Source organism: Carlito syrichta, unplaced genomic scaffold (assembly GCF_000164805.1).
Source record: "Carlito syrichta isolate Samal-C Ts95f unplaced genomic scaffold, Tarsius_syrichta-2.0.1 Scaffold103341, whole genome shotgun sequence".
NCBI lineage: Eukaryota > Metazoa > Chordata > Mammalia > Primates > Tarsiidae > Carlito > Carlito syrichta.
In genome coordinates this window covers 364,406-383,884 of record NW_007047437.1, presented here as the reverse complement: position 1 = coordinate 383,884, position 19,479 = coordinate 364,406, and the positions used below count along the sequence as shown (strand labels likewise).

General features: G+C 35.3%; 1 protein-coding gene across 5 annotated transcripts in view; it reads left to right on the top strand.

The window, feature by feature from the left end:
* Positions 1 to 19,479, top strand: part of CNTN1 (contactin 1) — a 370,935-nt gene that overhangs the window by 131,329 nt on the left and 220,127 nt on the right. The window contains exon 1 of one of the 5 annotated variants that reach the window (XM_008065334.2): positions 610 to 1,114. The exons of 3 other annotated variants lie outside the window; for them this stretch is intronic. The gene's annotated coding sequence lies outside the window, so the exon portion shown is untranslated. Of the gene's footprint in view, positions 1 to 609; positions 1,115 to 19,479 lie in introns of those variants that run through there. One more of the 5 variants, XM_008065342.1, reaches the window with a different exon arrangement.

The window sequence follows — 19,479 nt, the reverse complement described above, 5'->3', positions numbered from 1 at the left end:
TAGAGGTTTGAATTCTAAGAGAAAGAACCTCAAAACCACTGACACACCCAGAGTAATGGTGCTTATGATCCGAAATAGTTAATTGACAAGCACATGTATCCACTATGATGATTTTTTAAAAAGAAAACTCTTCTACATTATTGAAATGAAAAATACTCTTCCACATTATTGAAATGAAAAATTAATTATAAATTTAAGTCTTCTAAGAAAGGTTATTCAAATGAGTCCAGGTAAAAATCTTCATATTTTATAGCCATATGTTACTCTTATATTTAATTATTCTCTCTTATATTCAATTATTTTCTTAATTTTCATTTAGCCTGTTGATTTTCTAGAAATTATTAGACAAATCCAACTCAGTATATCTCACTTATAATGTAAAATATTCCGTCTAAACCTGCAGAAAGTATGTCTTTTGAATCAAAAGAGACAGATGTGGGAGCATTTCTGCCAAAGAGAGTCCAGTTTAAACATTCTGCAGTATGCAAATGTCATCTTGTCTATGTGAATGTTTTACCCGAGTGGATGCTGCAGGGTTGGAGGCTTCTGCCTGTGATTTAGGTTGTAATTTTATTTGTGGAAATAAACCAATCGCGAAGCTCCAATTGTCTTGGCGGTGAGGTGATCAATAGCCCATTACTGGATAGAACAGCGACTACAGGAAGTGCATTGAAGATTTTAATGCATGAATTATGCATGCGGTGCTCATTCTTTAGCCTCGGAACAGAATGACAGGGTTTGTGAAGTCGCCTCAGATAGTTTCTTGCATTAAGTGACTGCAGTGAAATGCTTAATATTTTCAGGCATAGAAGCAGCATTGACTCGGGCGAGCCGAATTTGGAAGATGTAAATCTCCCAGCTCACAGTACAGAATGCTTTATTTGAAAGTATTGCTATGTAGAGAGCCAGCTTTGCTGTCATCTAACCTGCTCTCCCCAGAAGGTTGGCTGAAGGATGGGAGCGGCTGTGCCTGCCTCTGAGGTCACAGCATGAAGTCCTTTTAACTTGCTTCTGCTGCAGGAGAGAGGCGTATTGTGGTGTAACTGTCGCTGCATTTATTCAAATGGGCAATTCGCAGTAGTTCTTACACTCAGAACAACAGATAACCCATAAGGTAAGTCCATGGTGTTTTTGGAGGTTAGGTAATTGTAAACTAGAACGTGCTGAGTTAGGAAAATGGTGATGCCATGTTAGTAAGGTTGACTCAGACCTCAGTATTGCAATGCCAGCGTCAGGGCTCTCAATTGTTATGTTAATTGAGAGGTGACTTTATTTTATATGTTTAATAGTATTGGACCATAGGGTATTTTACTTTGCATGCAAAAGCTTTTCAAGAACGTACCAGAGCTCAAATGTATGGCAGACTGCAACTGGGGAGGGGCAGCAGGAGAATGAGCTGAATCGATAAGTGGAAATTACCTCCTTGTGGGGAAGTTTTAGCAGGGCTGTGGCATCGCATTGGCTCAGATTTTTTCCTTACTGTCAATATTTTCAAATTCTAATTCAAGATGTTGGTAAACACCAAAAATGCTCAGAAGTAGTGGAGAGCACTGAGGTACTCAAACTCAAATACCGAGTTGCATACAAATTCAGTAGATGGAATTAAAACAATTTAAACTAGCATGTCCTTGAGGGAAGACCTTGTTGTCAGAAACAAAATCATTTGACTTCTACCTGTGGTGGTTTTTTTTCCCCCTCCTGTCAAGAATGCCTTACTTCAGGATGTATGGGTAGATGAAATTTAACCAAAAAGAGGAGTTTTGTTTTTTTCTTGGTGTTTTTCAAAAATTAGCTTATGCAATTTTAAATTCCACTATACAGGGACCAAACAAAATGTACAAAAACTCTGCAAAACTGAAAAATATAGTACTATATTGCTTTATCTGTTGGATGTCTTTGTGAATTAAGGCTGCTAGCTTGTATATCATGGCAAATAATAAATATATAAATGTTCAATCATATAAAGTTCTGAATATTTCTTTAGGGTGAGAAAACAGCATTAACAAATAAATAGTAAGAGAATCTGGTATAGTAACATTTTTTAAGAATGCTTTTCAATAGCAGATTTATATCATTAGTGAGTATATATGCACACACATATACAATACAGATATCTTATCACATTTAATTTATAAAACAATATATACAATATAATTTGTATGTATATCTACTTGCTCAAGTATATTTCTTATTTTAAAGATGTGGGGTCCAGTTCAGGATAAGATATATAAGTGGTCTTTGGACAGGTGAAGTATGTTTATTGATACTTTTATATAAAACATGTTTGCTAAATTACTATTGAGAACCAGTAATAGATAAGGTCAAGAATGTTTTGAAGAATAGGAATAATTTTATTTTATTTTAAAAGAAGAAATATAGAGCAGTGATGGCAATAAAAGCACAGGAGAACTACTTTTTAGGCATGCACAGTACATTTCAATTCTGCTATGGTGTTACTACTTTACTTGTATTTCCTGTTTGCCAGAGTAGCTTGGTGGTGATGTACACAGAACTCCCGGCATTGTAGAATGTGTTTAAATCTTAAAGCTGGTCTAGTTTAGGTAGAAGAGGAAACTCACACATGGAGTTTTACCTTAAGGAGGGGGAAAACGATATATATCTTAGAGTAACTACCTATATATCTTAGAGGTCTCTGGATGCTGCGTCATGGTGTTCAGTTCTGCTCAGATGTCTTCTGGCTGAGATGGTCCATTAACAGCTAGTAAAATGGAATCTAGAGGAAAATGAGAAAGAATAGAGGGGAGCAGAAATTTAAAGATATTTATTGCCTAATGACACATACTACATTCTGAGTAATGAGTAGAATGGCAGTGCTACTTGTTGGATCTGGCTGAGGTGACAGTAGGAAAATAAAAGTCCCCTGCTAGGTGACAGGATCATAGTAGTAAAATTAATGGACTAACATGGGGAGATTGTATAAACAAAGGGATTCAAGAAGCACTGCCCTTGTACTTATCTAAACCTCTTTGTCTTCTTTCTAGTCTAAACTCAAGCCATTAATCAATCTCATTTAAAATACTGAATGGCCAGATAAAAATGAGTTCCTGGTTCATATGAGGAAAATTTGGAATGAGATGTACTTAGTTCCCACTTCCCACAGTAGTTATAATTAATTTTTATAGGCTATCAATTGGGAGACACTAACAAGAGATTAATGAGAATTTTAGAATATTAACTTTGATATACATGAGGTGAAGCACCCCAGTAAGTTTAGATAGTTATTATGACATGATATAATCATATTAGATATAATTGGAAAAAAGATTGAAGATATTATAAAAAGATGTAATAGAAAGTAAAGAGAGGAAACAGAATGAAAGAGTAGTAAAACATCAAATACATATAAGACTTTTGAAAGAAAAGTATATTTTGCATTTTAGATACATTATTAATGCCTCAATTCAATGTGCAAAAGTTCTGAAATAACATAGTTTACTAACATAAAGTTTTATAATCTATTTTAAAAAATGAATTTTAAAGGTGACTTAGTAGAGTTAGAATTTAGTTAGCAAGAATATTTTAAAGTGGTAAGCTGTAAATTTTCTTGTACTTATAATAAATCTAAGTAGAAACTATATACATATATAGTAAAACATACTATATATAACTGGAATTGTAGTAGTTATGGATCACTTATGGAAGATTAGGAGATTTACAAGTATTTAAAGAGAGATAATAAGCCCATTTTCTAAACTTTGAACACATATACAAATTAAGTAAGTCAGAACTTATATTTGCATGACAAGGAAATTTTCCCTAGTGTTCTTCAGTAAACAGTCCTGATGATTTGGAAGCTTTATAAAATTCAAGGAAAACTTTCTCCGTATGAATTTATAACAAAAAATGATACCAAGAGATATCATCTTCTTTTCTCCCTTATTGGAGAACATGATATTAGTTCCTCCTTAAAATATTGTCCCTGAGTAATTTGCGTGTGAATCGTCTTTCTTTCAGATATGCTCTTAGGAATTGACTCTGAGGAGTGCCATCAACTTAATATTGCTTCATACATGTTTCACCCCATTTTCATTGTTTGTCAGTCTCTTTCACCCCGTTTTCCTTGTTTAGCTATACCTTTCACACCATTTTCATTGTTGGTCAGTCTCTTCTCACAAGACAATTAAATACAGTAAGGAAGTATTTATTAAGTATCTTCTTGTGTGGTTTTCTAGGTACTCTGGGTCTGTAGATGTAAAAGAAGATAAAGAGTCTGTGTTTTCAATGGAAACAAATGAGTTAAATATAGGAGAAAAAGTTACAAGAGAGGGCTGGCCAAAATATTTGGTAAAAAGTCTTATTGTTGTAGGAGAAATTAGGTCCTATATGCAAAATTTTAAAATGGCACCTAGAAGAAAAATATGCATAAAGGCATGGAGGCAAAAATTAATATTATGTATGCTAATGTCAGGACTTAAACAGGGATTGGATGTGTGTAGTTGAGAATAAACAAAATGTAAGCAGTTTTTAAGATCTTACCCGCCAGAATAACATGGTTGAACCTGTTTTTACAGGCAGTGGGCACCAACAGACATTGTTTGATCCCACTTTAATGCTACAGAAGTTTTTGAACCCTGAATCAGATAAATTCTCAGCATTTCTTTGAAATGATTGCTAATTTAAATTAAATAGTCATACAGTACATAATGACATCTTGGTCGATGACAGTTTGCATATATGTCAGTAGTCTCACAAAATTATAATGGAGCACAAAAATTCCCATTGCTTAGTGGCATGGTAGCCCTTGTCACATCCTAGGGAAACACATTGCTTTTTCCATGTTTATATATACAAATACTTACTATTTGTGTTGCAATGGTCTGTAGTATTTATTACAGGAACGTGCTGTACAGGTTTGTAGACTAAGAGTAATAGGCTTTTAGTAGTGGGTTATACCATCTGAGTTTGTGTAAGTATGCTCTATGATGTTCAAAAAATGACATAATTATCTAAGGATGCATTTCTCAGAATGCATCCTCATGGTTAAGTGATGTATGACTGTATTGTATTAACTGTGTCTTTTATTTTTTGAATTGTGATGATTTGGCTTTGCTGATTCTAGAGGAACTTCTCTTCCCAGGGTTAACCAATTACTGGAGTTAGTAAAAAACTAGCCCATGAGTGCACTTTTCAAATGCAGACTAACCAATTCAGAGTCCCACCACTACAACTACCTTTCTTAACTGGGTGCTTCCTCGTACTTTGGGCCACTATCCACCTACTCTAATTATACCAGGGGCAGGCACCAAACAACTGGTGAAGACCCTTATGCTCCAGAGTTGGCTGAAACTATTCAAACTAGCAAATCCTAAATACTTACCCTGCTCCTGTTCCTTGCTGTGAAAACCACATGGTTCCTCTCTCACCATCTGCCTCCTAACCAGTCTCAGACCTTCTCCATGTGGTTCCCCATAGCATGGTGTGCACTTTTCTCTTGGGATCTGTATCACAAGCCATCTTTTCAATGACAGTTGTCTCCAGATCTGTTGTTCTTACCAAACAATAATACCTATGTTAAAATAAACAATTAAAAACCTTTAAAATTGTAATATATATTAACATAAATCAAAATATTTTATTCCCAGTACTAAAAATGTCATTTAAGTCTTTTAAGAAATCATTACGTTTTTATATTTAACTGTTATCTTATTTTGAATTTAATTTAAATGCTGAGTAAATCTCCTATAAAAATAAGCTAACTATTTTCTAAGTTGTGGTTGACAGAGAGAGGGTATATGCTCTAGGAATATAGAGGAACAATGAGAAATTTTCAGTCTTATGGCAAGATACATAAGACTAAAGTTTTAACTATTTTCCTGAGACTGCTTTAATTTTTAGTATGTCATATCTGCTACATAGAAACAAACCACTTACTTTGACAAACAATGAAATCAATGCTCAGGAAAAATACTATCTTTGTACTACTTGATAAACATTTGAAACTAAAATACGAAACGCTAGTGTTGTTTATGTAATGTCTGATATCTGGTAGGCAACCATACCACATATACTAACAAAAATATATATCTTTTAAATTAAGACTAAAAACTTAATTGAACTGTCCTGAGAACAGAGTGTCTAAGAAAAAGTTGTTGCTAATCAGTGAATGCAAAACTTTGGACCAATGAATCCAATACAATAACTGCAAGACTCACAAAAATGAACTTCGTACAAAGTAATGTTCTAAAGAAGATATACCACAAAATGTTAGCTTAATCTTCAGGTGGTGCACTCTATTATTTTAAAACACACTCAGTGAAAGAAGTTTAGAATGGAAGAAGACTTTAAAGGACTAGAGAATTCAAACATTAAATGCATGTTTGGTTTGTATGGTTTTTTACTTCCCTTTCCACTCCAAGATTATATTGTAAGTTATTGCTGCAATCACAATAACTCTTGAAGAAATAAACTTTTGATAAATCCAAGTGGAAAATTGGTGATGATTTAGACTGAGAATAAGTTAGAAAAGTTACTAGTCATGGTGGCAGATGGAAGGGCAGCAAGGTAGGTGGTTGGGAGGGAATTTGGAGGCGGAGCTGTGCCAGAAAGAACATAGGAATTTAACCAGATGGAAGATGATATATTAGTTGGCAAGGACAACTTGGTGACAAGCAGAAGAATCTATTGAATTACTGAACAGATAGACAGCCAAGAGGTGAATTAGATGGACCAGTAATAAAAGAAATAGGTCAGGATGAGGGCACCCAAATTCCAGAACAAAGAGATAAGAATAACAGATAAGAAAAACAGCTACAACGTATCCCTAACTTGAACCTGAGGAAATTACTTTTATTTTAATATTCTAAAGTGTTCTGAAATTATTATGAGTAAATGATGAACAAGATGATAATGAAGGTCTTATATAGAAGGAAATTTTAGTATAAAATTCAGAGATGCTTACACTAAAGAAATATAGTCTGAAATTATTATGAGCATAAAATTTATTTTGTTTCCTCGTTTCTGGTTTCTGGCTTGGTTAATATATGAGGATATGGGGATCTGGCTGGAAAATAATATTTAAACATAATAAAAGTAGAGAATAAGAACTTTAATGATGTTCAAAAGGAGAGTTTCTCAGACTAAGGAAAATTTGAATATGATACTATCTTTATAAAAATGCCTTATGGCAGTGGCTCAGTGAAGATAAGGAAGATGATTACACATTATTTGGTCTCTAGTCTGCCTTCAGACTTACCTACCCTTAAATCACCATATTCTCAGGCAATTATTCATACTTACAAGCACTTAGTATAACTATGTAATGGAGTTAAACACTTTTTAAATGATAGCTGTCACTTGGGGTTGATAGAAGGTGCATATATCAGTAATATTTGTAGGAGGGACTAGGCTTAATATGGCTATTCTGATTGACCTTCAGATAGTTAAATTATTTCTAAGTAGAAAAAATACTTCAATTTGCTACACGTATAAGCTTATAAATTACACTTTTAAAAAATTCTTGCATCTAGCCTATAAACTTACTTTTCTGCTACTGTCAATCATATTTCTCAGGCCAGTCTATTACTCTCTATTTTACTAGCCAAAGTTCTTGAATGCCATTATGCCTGAAACTGTTGTTTTAGTGCCAGCACAATCATTTCTAAAATATCTACATTTCAGTTCATCTCACATGCAGAAGCAAGGATCATTTATCTCAAGGGTGGTCTAGGTTATGTGAATATTATTTTCAAGTGATGCTTTTTGTATTTGCCACCTGAATCCCTTGAATTAAACTCTTGAGCCCAAAGCTAGTAGCAGTATCTTCTCAAATTCTAACATATATATGTTATATATAGTAATGCAATTTATATATAGTAATACAATTTAGTTATATATAAACATGCATGAACATATGACATGAGCTGGAGCAATTTCCTAAAGAAACATATGAGGCAAATTCAACACATATGCCAGGTACTAGGCATGATTTTGGAGAAACAAGAATGACTAAAACATGAACCTTTCCATGAAAGTGTCTAAATTCTAGTGGAATAAACAGATTTATGCATACCAGATACTATGATACAATTTAATAGATACAATGATATTATGTTCACATAGTATATATCATCCTCCATAACTGTAAATCTCTTGAGTTTATGGAACATACCAATTTATTAATTCAGCAAGTGTTTATTAAGTCCCCTTTATACACAATGGCTGTGCAAAGAGAATTATTTTCCCTGTTGCCATGGACAGAATAGTCTATTGAAAAAGTTAGAGATGCAAAGAGAAAAAATTAATTGGACAAAGACAGCTCTTATAAAGGTATACAGCAGGTACAATATAAAGGTATATATGAGGGGAGTTGCACATAAAAACTGAAATTATCTTTTAGAGGGTGGGCCTCTTGAAGTACAGGCTTTCCCAGCTAGGTAAGTATTCTAGGAACCCATTGGCATCAGTGTTAGCTAGCATTGTTGTGAGAGACTGCGTTTGGTTTCAGTGAATTTTTTCTGGAGAGTCTTTCAACACATTTCCCCATTTCACGATGAGTGATTTACAAGTGTACCTGCCAATATGGTGCTGAGTGTTCAGCAGTTTTTGGCCAAAAATGGCATGATCCCCAAGATCTGCCCTTCCTATTTACCTGAACTTGCCCCAGCGACTTTATTTTTGTTTCTGCAGATGAAAAAGTCCTCAAAAGGAAATGTTTTCCTGATGTAGAAGAATTGAAACAAAAAAATAACAGAAGCACTAAAAAGCACTCACAATTGATGAGTTCAAAAACTGTTTGAGTAGTGAGAAGGTATCTCAATAGGTGATCATTACATTAAATGGAGAGTACTTTGAAGGTGACTGAAGTTTAAGCATGTAAGAAAAAACACACAATTTCTTTATAAATAAATCAAAGAATACATAGAATAGTTTTTAAACTAAATAGTTGTATGTTTTATTCATTGTAGTTATAAAATAATGGTTTTGACTGTAAAGTTCAGAAGTTTACACTAAAAAGATGTATATTTAACAAACAATTAAAAAGGAAGCCAACTATGTGTTTAGTGTTGAGATAACGCTTAAATGTAGTATCTCAATCCTCTCCAGAAGACTGTGGTTCTCACTTTAAGATAGGGAAACTGAGATCTGGATGTTATGCTATTACTAAAACTCTAGGTTCAACGTTAGGGATTAAGGTTTTTTTTTTTCATATCCCTATAATTTTGCTAAATTTTCTTGACATTTTGCAGAAACCTTTAAATGTCAATACATTTATATTTTCAATGACATTTTAGACCCCTATATTTCTGAGTTTGTTCGTCTTTCTTTTCTTTAAACTTAAATGAATATAATGGAGCTGGTGTAAAATTGCAAATTAATTTTTATTATGATGCTATTAATTAGAAGAATGGGGGGTAACTTCAAGATGGCTGACTTGAAGCATTTCATGCCCACATCCTCCACTTAGAAGAACCAAAGTAGTGTGTATAGACAGTCACACGTGAATACATGATCCAAGAGAGAATGCTAGAACTCAACAGGGAAGTGACAGGAAGTTCTAAAAGCAGGAAAGAGAAAGGAGGCAGCCTGCCTTCCTGGTATCGGCTGGAAGCTAGGAATGACATCCCAATGCAGGAAAACGGTGAGTGAGACTTCCAGCGGCCAATATTCTTGCAATGAAATTGTGCAGTCCTGGCCATGGGACAGCCTCTGAAGCCTCCTAAGCCTTGAAGCTTATATAGGAAGCTTCCTAGAGACTGTTGGATGAAATTGCCCCAGTAAGGAAGCTCATACTGGGCCAACATTATTTTTGAGACCTAACTAAGTGGCTACAATGAGGCACTATTTTCAATCCTAGCCTTTGACAGACTTTATGCTGTCCTGGGGCCCAGTGGCACAGGATTTGAGGTGTTATGGAAACTCAGGCTGTCCCTGCTGAGAACGGGAAGTGAGCTGCAGACAGAGCTCAGAACCAAGCAAAGCATGGGCTGTAGCAGCCAGTGGTGGGAAGTGAGTACTGCTGAGACAAACACTGGGATACAAGTAGAGGAGTGCAAGTTGCCATTGGGACTTGTTTGCCAGCCAGGTGGGGATTCTTTGCAGTCAAGACAGTCATTTACGTGGGGCTCAAGGTAGGTGAGGGCTAACACTGCCAGGGCTGGGAGTGAGCCCCACTAGAACCTGTGTGAAAGAGACATGTGTTCCTCACCTGCTAGCCCAGTCTGTGGCCGCTGAGAATGGCCCTACCTTTTCATGTGACAGGATATCATCATGTCTGCTACTGCCCCTCACCAGAGCACTCTGTCTAGAGCCTGAGGATTGCTCCACCCCTACCAATTATGGTGGGTTCCAGCTTTCACCATAGGAGGCCCAAGCCTGACTTTGCCCTCTCTCACCAAGATAGCCCATAACTTGGAGTCCTGGGTATTCCCCAGCGTAATCCAGCAATCTGGGCATCTGAGCACTTCACCTGGAGTTTAGTTTAAACTCACAATCATTATCATCTCAGTTGGCACCTACCCACAAGTGCACCCTGCAGGCCAGGAGACTAGCCCACTTGGCTTGTTGCAGCCACTTAATGTACACACGTTGGGACCCAGAAAATTGTCCTGCCATTGTCACTGCAATTGCTCATGCCACACTAGCTGCCCAGGGTCCTGAGAACCCACTTGTTCCACTACTGACACTACTGATATTGGACAAGCCAACTGAAGAATTGACCTGCTGATAATTGATAACAGCCAACACAATTTCTACCACCCAGGGGAACAAAGATAGCCATGCTGAACCCACCATTGCCACCACTGAGACCTGAAGATTAGCCCACTTGGCATCCTAGTCTCCCAAAGAACTTCACCAATGTCACCACTAATAATTACACTCTAACCTACCGAGAAAATCACAGATACCACTAATGCTGTTTACAACCAAAATAATCATACAGAGCTTATACTATTTCATGTACCCAGAACCAAAGTCTAAGTACCCTATCCAACCAACACCATAGATACATCTTCAGAAAAAAGATCTCCCCTACAAAAGTAAATTCAAAAATAGGAAGAGGCCGCAGTTATAGTGTATGTTCAGATATCAATGTAAGAACACAGGAAGCATGAAAAAGCAAATATATATGACACCTCCAGGAGCACACAATTATTCTCCAGCAATAGATCTTAATAAAAAATACATTTTCAAAATATCAAATAATTCAAAATATTTATCTTTAAAAAGTTCAATAAGAGACAAGATAACTCTGAAGAACAATATAAAGAAATGAGAAAAAATAATTTAGAACAAGAATAAGATAGTTACCAAAGAGATAGATGATTTTTTACAAAGAATCAAATAGAAATTCTGGAACTGAAAAATTCATTGAAGGAAATACAAAATACATTTGAAAGCTTCAATAACAGACCAGATCAGGAAGAAGAAAGAGTCTCAGAACTTGAAGACAGGTCTTTTGAAGTAACTCAGTTAGACAAAAATAAAAAGAATGACCAAAGCCATCATGACATTTGGGACAACATAAAGCAATCTCCTATAAAAATTATCAGTTTCTGTGAGGGTGAAGAAATAAAAGATTAGAAAACCTATTTAACAAAATACTAGATGAAAACTTTTCAAGTCTAACTAGAGATTTAGCCATTCATATAAAGAAAGCTTAGTGATCACCAGAAAGATACAATCCAAAAAAGTTTTCTCCATGGCACATTATAGTAAGACTGTCTGAAGTCATAGATAAAGAGTGAATCCTAATAACAGCAAGATAAAAGCAAATTGTCAGCTGTAAAGGAAACCCTACTAGACTAACAGCAGATTTCTCAGCAGAAATCTTACAAGCCAGAAGTAAGTACTGAAAGAAATAAATTGTCAATCAAAAATACTATCTCCAGAAAAAATATTCTATATAAATAAAGAAGAAGTTAAGTATTTCCTAGACAAGCAAATGCTGAGGCAATTTATAAACACTAAACTTGTCCTACAAGATATGCTTGAGGGAGTGCTAACCTAGAAGTGAAACCTCTGAAAACCAAGAAAAGTATAAAACTCACTAGTAAAGCAATCACATGAAGTAAGAAAAGGAAGGACTTAATACAACTACATAAATTCACCAAACCGCAACTACAACAGTAGGGGGAAAAAAGGAACGAACAACTTATAAGACAACCAGAAAAAACTAGTATTACAGGAACAAAACCTCACATATCAATAATGACCTTGAACATAAACAGATTAAATTATTCACATAAAATTAATAGAATGGCAGAATGGGTAAGAAAGCATGAGTCAACTATATGGGGCTTAGAAGAAAGTCATCTTACCAGTAAAGACGCATATAGACTAAAGGAGATGAAAAGATATTCCATGCAATTGGAAACCAAAAGTAAGCAAGAGGAGCTATGCTTATATCAGATAAAACAGACTTTAAGGCAAAATCAATGATAACAAAGACAAAGAATGTAATTATATATTGATAAAAGAATCAAACCAGCAGTGGGATATAACAGCTTTAAATAGATTTGCTCCCAACAGTGGAGAACTGTGATTCATAAACCAAATATTACTAGATCTAAAGAGAGACAAATAGACTATAATACACTAATAGTGGAGGACTTCAACATCCCACTGTCAGCATTTGGCAGATAATCTAGACAGAAAAGTCTGAAAAAACATTATATTTAAGCTGAAATTTAGACCAAATGGACCCAATAGTCAGTAAGAGAACATTCTATTCTACAGCTACAGAGTATACATTTCTTTCTGATTTGCATATGAAAAATTCTCTAGGATAGATAATATATTAAGTCACAAAACAAATCTCAGCAAATTTTTAAAAATTATATCAAATATCATCTCAGATCACAATGGAAAAAACTAGAACTCAATACCAATACTTTGGAAAGTATACAAATACATGGAAATTAAACAATAATCTCTTGGATGACCACTGGGTCAATAAATAAATTAATATGTAAATAAAAACATTTCTTGAAGCAAATGAAAATAAAAACACAAAATACCCAAACATAGAGGATATAGCAAATTCAGTGCTTAGAGGGAAGTTTATAGCAATAAATGCCTACATCAAAAAGATATAAAAATTACAAATTGACAATGTAAAAATGCACCTCAAGGAACTAGAAAAGCAAGAACAAATCAAACCCAAAATTAGCGAAGAAAAGAAATAATAAAGATTAGAGCAAAAGTAAATGAAATAGAGACCAAAAAATATATATGAAAAGCTGGTTCTTTATAAAGATAAATAAAATTTATAAACCTGTTGGTAGGCTAACTAGGAAAATGAGAGGAAACCCAAATAAATAAAATCCAAAATGAAAAAGAAGACATTATAACTGACTCCACAGAAATATAAAAGGTCATCAGAGACAATTATGAACAACTATAGGCTGACAGGCTGGAAAAATCTAGATGAAATGGATAGATTCCTCTAAATTTCTCTAGGAACCATATGACCTACCAAGATTAAATTTGGAAGAAATGGGACCAAATCGATTATAGGTCATAAGATAGATCAGTAATAAAAAGTCTCCCAACAAAGAAAAGTCCTAGACCAGATGAATTCACAGCTGAATTATACCATCTGTACAAAGAAGAACTAATGCCAATGCTTATGAAACTATTCCAAAATGTCTAAGTGATGGGGGATTCTCCCTATTTCATTCTGTGAGACCAGAATCATGCTGATACCATAACCAGACAAGAACACAATGTAAAAAGGAAAGTACAGACCAATATGCTTTATAAATATACACATAAAACATCCTCAACAAAATTTAGCAAAACAAATCAAACAGTACATCAAAAAGGTAATGCAACTTGATCAAAGTGAGATTTATACCAGAGATGCAAAAATAGTTCAACTTATAAAAATCCAAAAATGTGGTACATCATATCAACTGAATGAAAGACAAAAACCATATGATCATATCAATCATGCAGAAAACGTATTTGATAAAATTCAATATTCCTTTATGATAAAAACTCTTAACAAATTAGGCATAGAAGAAATATAACTCAAAAAAGTAAAGTCCCTATATGAAAAATTCACTGCTAACATCATACTGATTTGGAAAAAGTTGAAAGCCTTTCTCTAAGAACCAGAACAGGACAAATATGCCCAATTTTACCACCTTTATGAGTGGTGTACTGGAAAGCAGTATACTGGATGGTACTGACAGTTCTAGCCAGAGCCATCAGGTAGGATAAATAAAAGAAATTGGAAAATAGAAGTAAAATTGTCCTTCTTTGCTGAGTATATGATCTTATATCTACAAAAACCTAAAGACACCACTAAAACCTCTTAGATGAGATAAATAAATTCAGTAAAATTGCAGGTTACAAAACCAGCGCAAAAAAAATCGGTAATGTTTCTATATATGAAGAATGATCTTGCTGAAAGACTTCAAGAAGGCAATTTCATTTACAATAACTCTAAAAGATTATAATAATCAGGAATAAGTGTAATGTAATCAAAGAGGTGAAAAATCTCTACAAGAAAAACTACAAAACACTGATGTAATAAATTGATGATGACACACAAAAACTGGCAAAAATGTCCCATGCTCATGGATTTAAATAATTAATATAATTTAATTAACCATATTATCTACATCAATTTATAGGTTCAATCCCTATCAAAGTACCCATGTCATTTTTCACAGAATTAGATAAAATAATCCTAAAATTCATATGGAACCAAAAAAGTCCAAGTAGCCAAAACAATTCCAAGCAAAGGAACAAAACTGGAGGAATTACATTACAAGACTTCAAAATATATTACAAGGCTATAGCAACCAAAATATCATATTAGTCTAAAAATATACACACAGACCAATGCAACAGACTAAAGAACACAGAAATAAAACCACATACCTACAGTCAACTGATCTTTGACAAAGCTGACAATAACTTACATTGTGCAAGAGATGCCCTCTTTAATAAATGGTCCTGGGAACATTGGATAGCCACATGCAATTGAACCCCTAGCTCTCATCATGGAATAGGTTGATTCATAAGTTCATAGCGTTTTTACTTGCCTATGGAATGCAAATGTTACATTATAGTTGTCTGGTCACAGTTCATCATTTGCCAATTCTCAGGTTGACTAACGTGGATCATTATGGATTAAAGCATTTAAATGGGCTTCATCAAAGCCCGATGGTCTTCCTGAATGTGAAGAATCACTCAGGTCAAAGTGACCCTCTTTGAAATGACAAAACCATTTTCTTGCCATACTCCCCTTGATAGGATCCTTCCTGTGAATAGCACAATTTTGCGGGTCACCTCCTCTGCCTTTATGCTTCTTTTAAATTCAAACAGAAGAATACATAGGAATTGTTCATTTTTTTCACTTGATATTCCCTTTTCTTTAGTCCACAAATAGCATTAACTTTCTTCACATCTAAAGAATGCAACGCGTATTCACAAGTACAATATTGCCACCCCAAATGACAAACGACAATAAACAAACTCCCAACACTACAGTGTTGCCATGGCAAAAACAAACGCTATTAACTTATGCATCCACCTAATAAAAATCTACTCAAAATGAACTAAAGACTTAAACATGAGAACTGAAACTATAAAAATACTAGCAGACAACCTGGAGAAAACTCTCCTGGAGGTTGGTCTAGACAAATAATTTATGACTAAACCCTCAAAAGCATAGACAATGAAACAAAAATAGAAAATAAACTAAAAAGCAAAGGAGAGAATTAGCAGAGTGAAGAGACCATCAGTTAAATGGGAGGAAATATTTGCAAACTATTCATTTGATAGGAAACTAATATACAAAATATACAAGGAACTCAACACACACACACACACACACACACACACACACACACACACACACACACACACACAATCTGATTAAAATTGGTCAAAGGCCATTGCTGGTTAAAAAAAAGAAAGAAAACATAGCGCACACCTGTAGTTCCGGCTACTTGGAAGGCTGAGACGGAAGGATCTCTGGAGCCACTGCACTCCAGCCTTGGCGACAGAGTGAGACTCCAACTCAAAAAAAAGAAAACAAATTGAATCCAAAAGACATGAATACACATTTCTTAGAAGGCATACATATTGCTGGCAGGTATATGAAAAAATGTTCAACGTCACAAATCATCAGGGAAATGCAAGTCAAAACCATAATGAGATATCATCTAACTTCAGACAGAATGACTGTTATTAAAAAGACAAAAAGTAACTGGGCTCAGTCACTCAGCCTGTCATCCTGCGCCTTGGGAGGCTGAGGTGAGTGGATCGCCTGAGCCCATGGGTTCGAGACCCGCCTGGGCAACTTGGTGAGACCTCATCTCTACAATAAATCAAAAAGAAAAAAAAAATTAGCCGGGCATGGTAGCGTGTGTCTGTAGTTCCAGCTACCTGGAAGGTTGAGGCGGAGGGATCGCCGGAACCCAGCAGGTTGGAGGCTGCGGTGGCTGGGAGTGTGCCACTGCACTCCAGTCTGGGCGACAGAGTGAGACTCCGACTCAAAAAAAAAAAAAAAAAAAAAAGACAAAAAGTAGCAGATGTTGGTGATGATACAGAGCCAAAGAAACTCTTCCATGTTGTTGGTGGGAGTGTAAATTAGTACAGTCACTATGAAAAACAGCATGGAGATTTCTCAAATAACTTAAAATAGAATTGCCATAAGCACCATTAATCCCACTGCTGGGAATCTATCCAAAGGAAAATAAATCAAAGAGATACCTGCACTTGCACGTTTATTGCAGCACTATTCACAATAGCAAAGTTACAGAGCATTCCCAATTTCCCTTCCACCAAGGCTAAAAAAGAATATTGCATGTTCTCACCTATACATGAGAGCTAAAAAGTTTGATCTCATGTAGGTAGAGAATAGAAAAATAGATAACTGAGATGGTAAAGTGTAAACAAGGAGAGGGGTGAGGAGGAAGAGAAATAGGTTACTGTATGGACATACAGTAAGATAGAAGCAATAAATTCAAAGTTTGTTAGCTGAGTAAAGTGACCATACTTAACAAAATGCTCCATGCTTTTGTTTTGTACTCAGGTGATAGTTACCTCAAATACCCTGACTTGATCATCACACATTGTGTATAGGTATCAGTATATCACATGTATCCCCAAATCATGTATCCATAACAATTGTGAAAAAAGAGAATCGTTATTAACTTCTCTGGGGACATTCTTTAGACTCTTTTTCCTTCCTGTCTCTATCAAGCAAAATTATTGATATAAATTTCTGTATATGACTGAAGAGTAGAAAGGGCATCAGTTTGCTTTTTTCATCATCGTATTCCCAGTGTCTAGCACAGTGTCTTAAACCTAGTAGATATTCAGTAAATATCTGTTGAATGAAAGATCTCCTGAATCAATTTGTTAATACTAAGACATTATAGTTTAAGTCACACCATCAAAGTAATAGACTTTTAGGAGCTTATGTTTAATGTACATATCAAATGTAAGATGAATACTGTGCTAGTGGATTTTGTTTTTGAATGACAAATATCTATCTTGCATTAGTTTAGGGAAGAGGAGGATTTTTTTTTTTTTTTTGAGTTGGAGTCTCACTCTGTCGCCCAGACTGGAGTGCAGTGGCCGCTCCCGGCCACCGCAGCCTCCACCTGCTGGGCTCCGGCAATCCTTCCACCTCAGCCTTCCGAGTAGCCGGAATTACAGGCATGCACTACCATGCCCGGCTGATTTTTTTTTTGTACAGATGAGGTCTCGCTGCCCAGGCGGGTCTCGAACCCGCGGGCTCAGGCAATCCACTCACCTCAGCCTCCCAAAGGCGCGGGATTACAGGCTGAGCCACTGAGCCCGGCTAGGAAGAGGAGGATTTATTGGAAGGATATACTATCACATTACAGAAGGCTGTACAAGCAAAGACTGGGAAGAATGGAGTTGGTGTGTACCTGGACCTAAAGTATACCTGTAACTGGAGACTTGAATGCCACATAAGCAATTTTAGCTTCCTTGAGTGTGTACTTCGTCTCAATGAAGATTACTCTATGTCTTAGGGAACAAGCTTGGTCACCAAAGTTTAGATATCTTCAAATCTTGCAGCACTCCCAACTTCCCTCTCACCAATAAGTATTTTTTTGTGATAATTTTTACACAGATTATGTTGTCAATGGCTCAGTACAGGTGATTGGAATGAGCACATTTTTGTTAACATATTGACTAAAACATTTATATGAAAACATTTGCTTTAAAACAGATATTTTGTTCAACAAAAGTAATGTGAATATTTTAATAAAACAGAAACTATGGCTTATGCAGAAGTTAATGAATATTAGGTATGAAAATAATTAAAATCTTTTAAAATCTTTTAAGTAATATTCACCATCTTTTCAGACTCCATGGGAACAATATTGTTCTGCTTATTTTCTTATCCCCAGAATGTAGTACTTTGGTTCATTACAAGCAACAGTTTTACATTTGTTCTTAATATATTGATAATAAGATCTTCTTGACTCATATACAAATTCATAATAGTTTAGTGAAATGGACTACAATGAAGCAGTTGCAATGATAAGAATGATTTTACAAAATCAGCATATACAATCCATATCATGACCTACATAGTTAAAGTGCCAATTTAATACAAAGTGCTTAGGAAAAAATGATCAGCAGGAAAATCAGAGACCTAGACCAAAAAGAATGTGCTTAGTTGGATCTGGGTTTGTATCAGGTTCTTAAAAATGGCTTCAAATAATACATTGCTTCTTGGGAATTTATTGAAGATGTTAAATACATGATAAATTCTTGAGAGGAGTAGAACCAAGCAGAAATAACAATAATGACATTGAGAGAAGTTATTTTTTGGCAGACGCTAGAAGAGTAAAAGAATGGACAAATGTTTTCACATAGATATATTTGAATGACACCTTTGCAGAAGAGCATGAATGCCAAGTATTGTTGATTTTTTAATAAATGCCATATTATAATCATATTTTAGGGAAAGTTATTTGGCTCAATAATTGTTTGGAAGTTAATAAATGCAAGAAAAATCACAAACATAATTGTTTTCCTTCCGTGATCTTTACTTCAGTAGAATGTAGCCCTCACCTATGAAAATTTAAGTACCTTCAGACAAAGCTCTCCTTTCATTTATTTTGTGTTTATTTATTTTATTATGTCACCCAGCCTGGGATGCGGTAGCATACTCACAGCTATCTGCCACAGCCTCGACCTGCTGGGCTCAGATGATTCGCCTTAGGTTTTCAAGTAGCGGGAATTACAGGGCATGCCATCTCACCCTGTTAATTTTTTTATTTATTGTAGAGATGAGGTCTTGCCAAGTTGCCCAGGCTGGTCTCCATCCCCTGGGTTTGGGCAGTCCTCTCACCTCTGCCTCCCAAAGTGCTGGGATTACAGGCATGAACCATTGCCCCCGGCCTCCTGTCATTTAAATTGAACCCAAATATACTGTATACTTCTTGTAGTATTGAAAAAATACATTTTGGAAATCCAGGAGTGAGATTGTTTAGTATTTTTCTCTCCAGTCCGTCATCA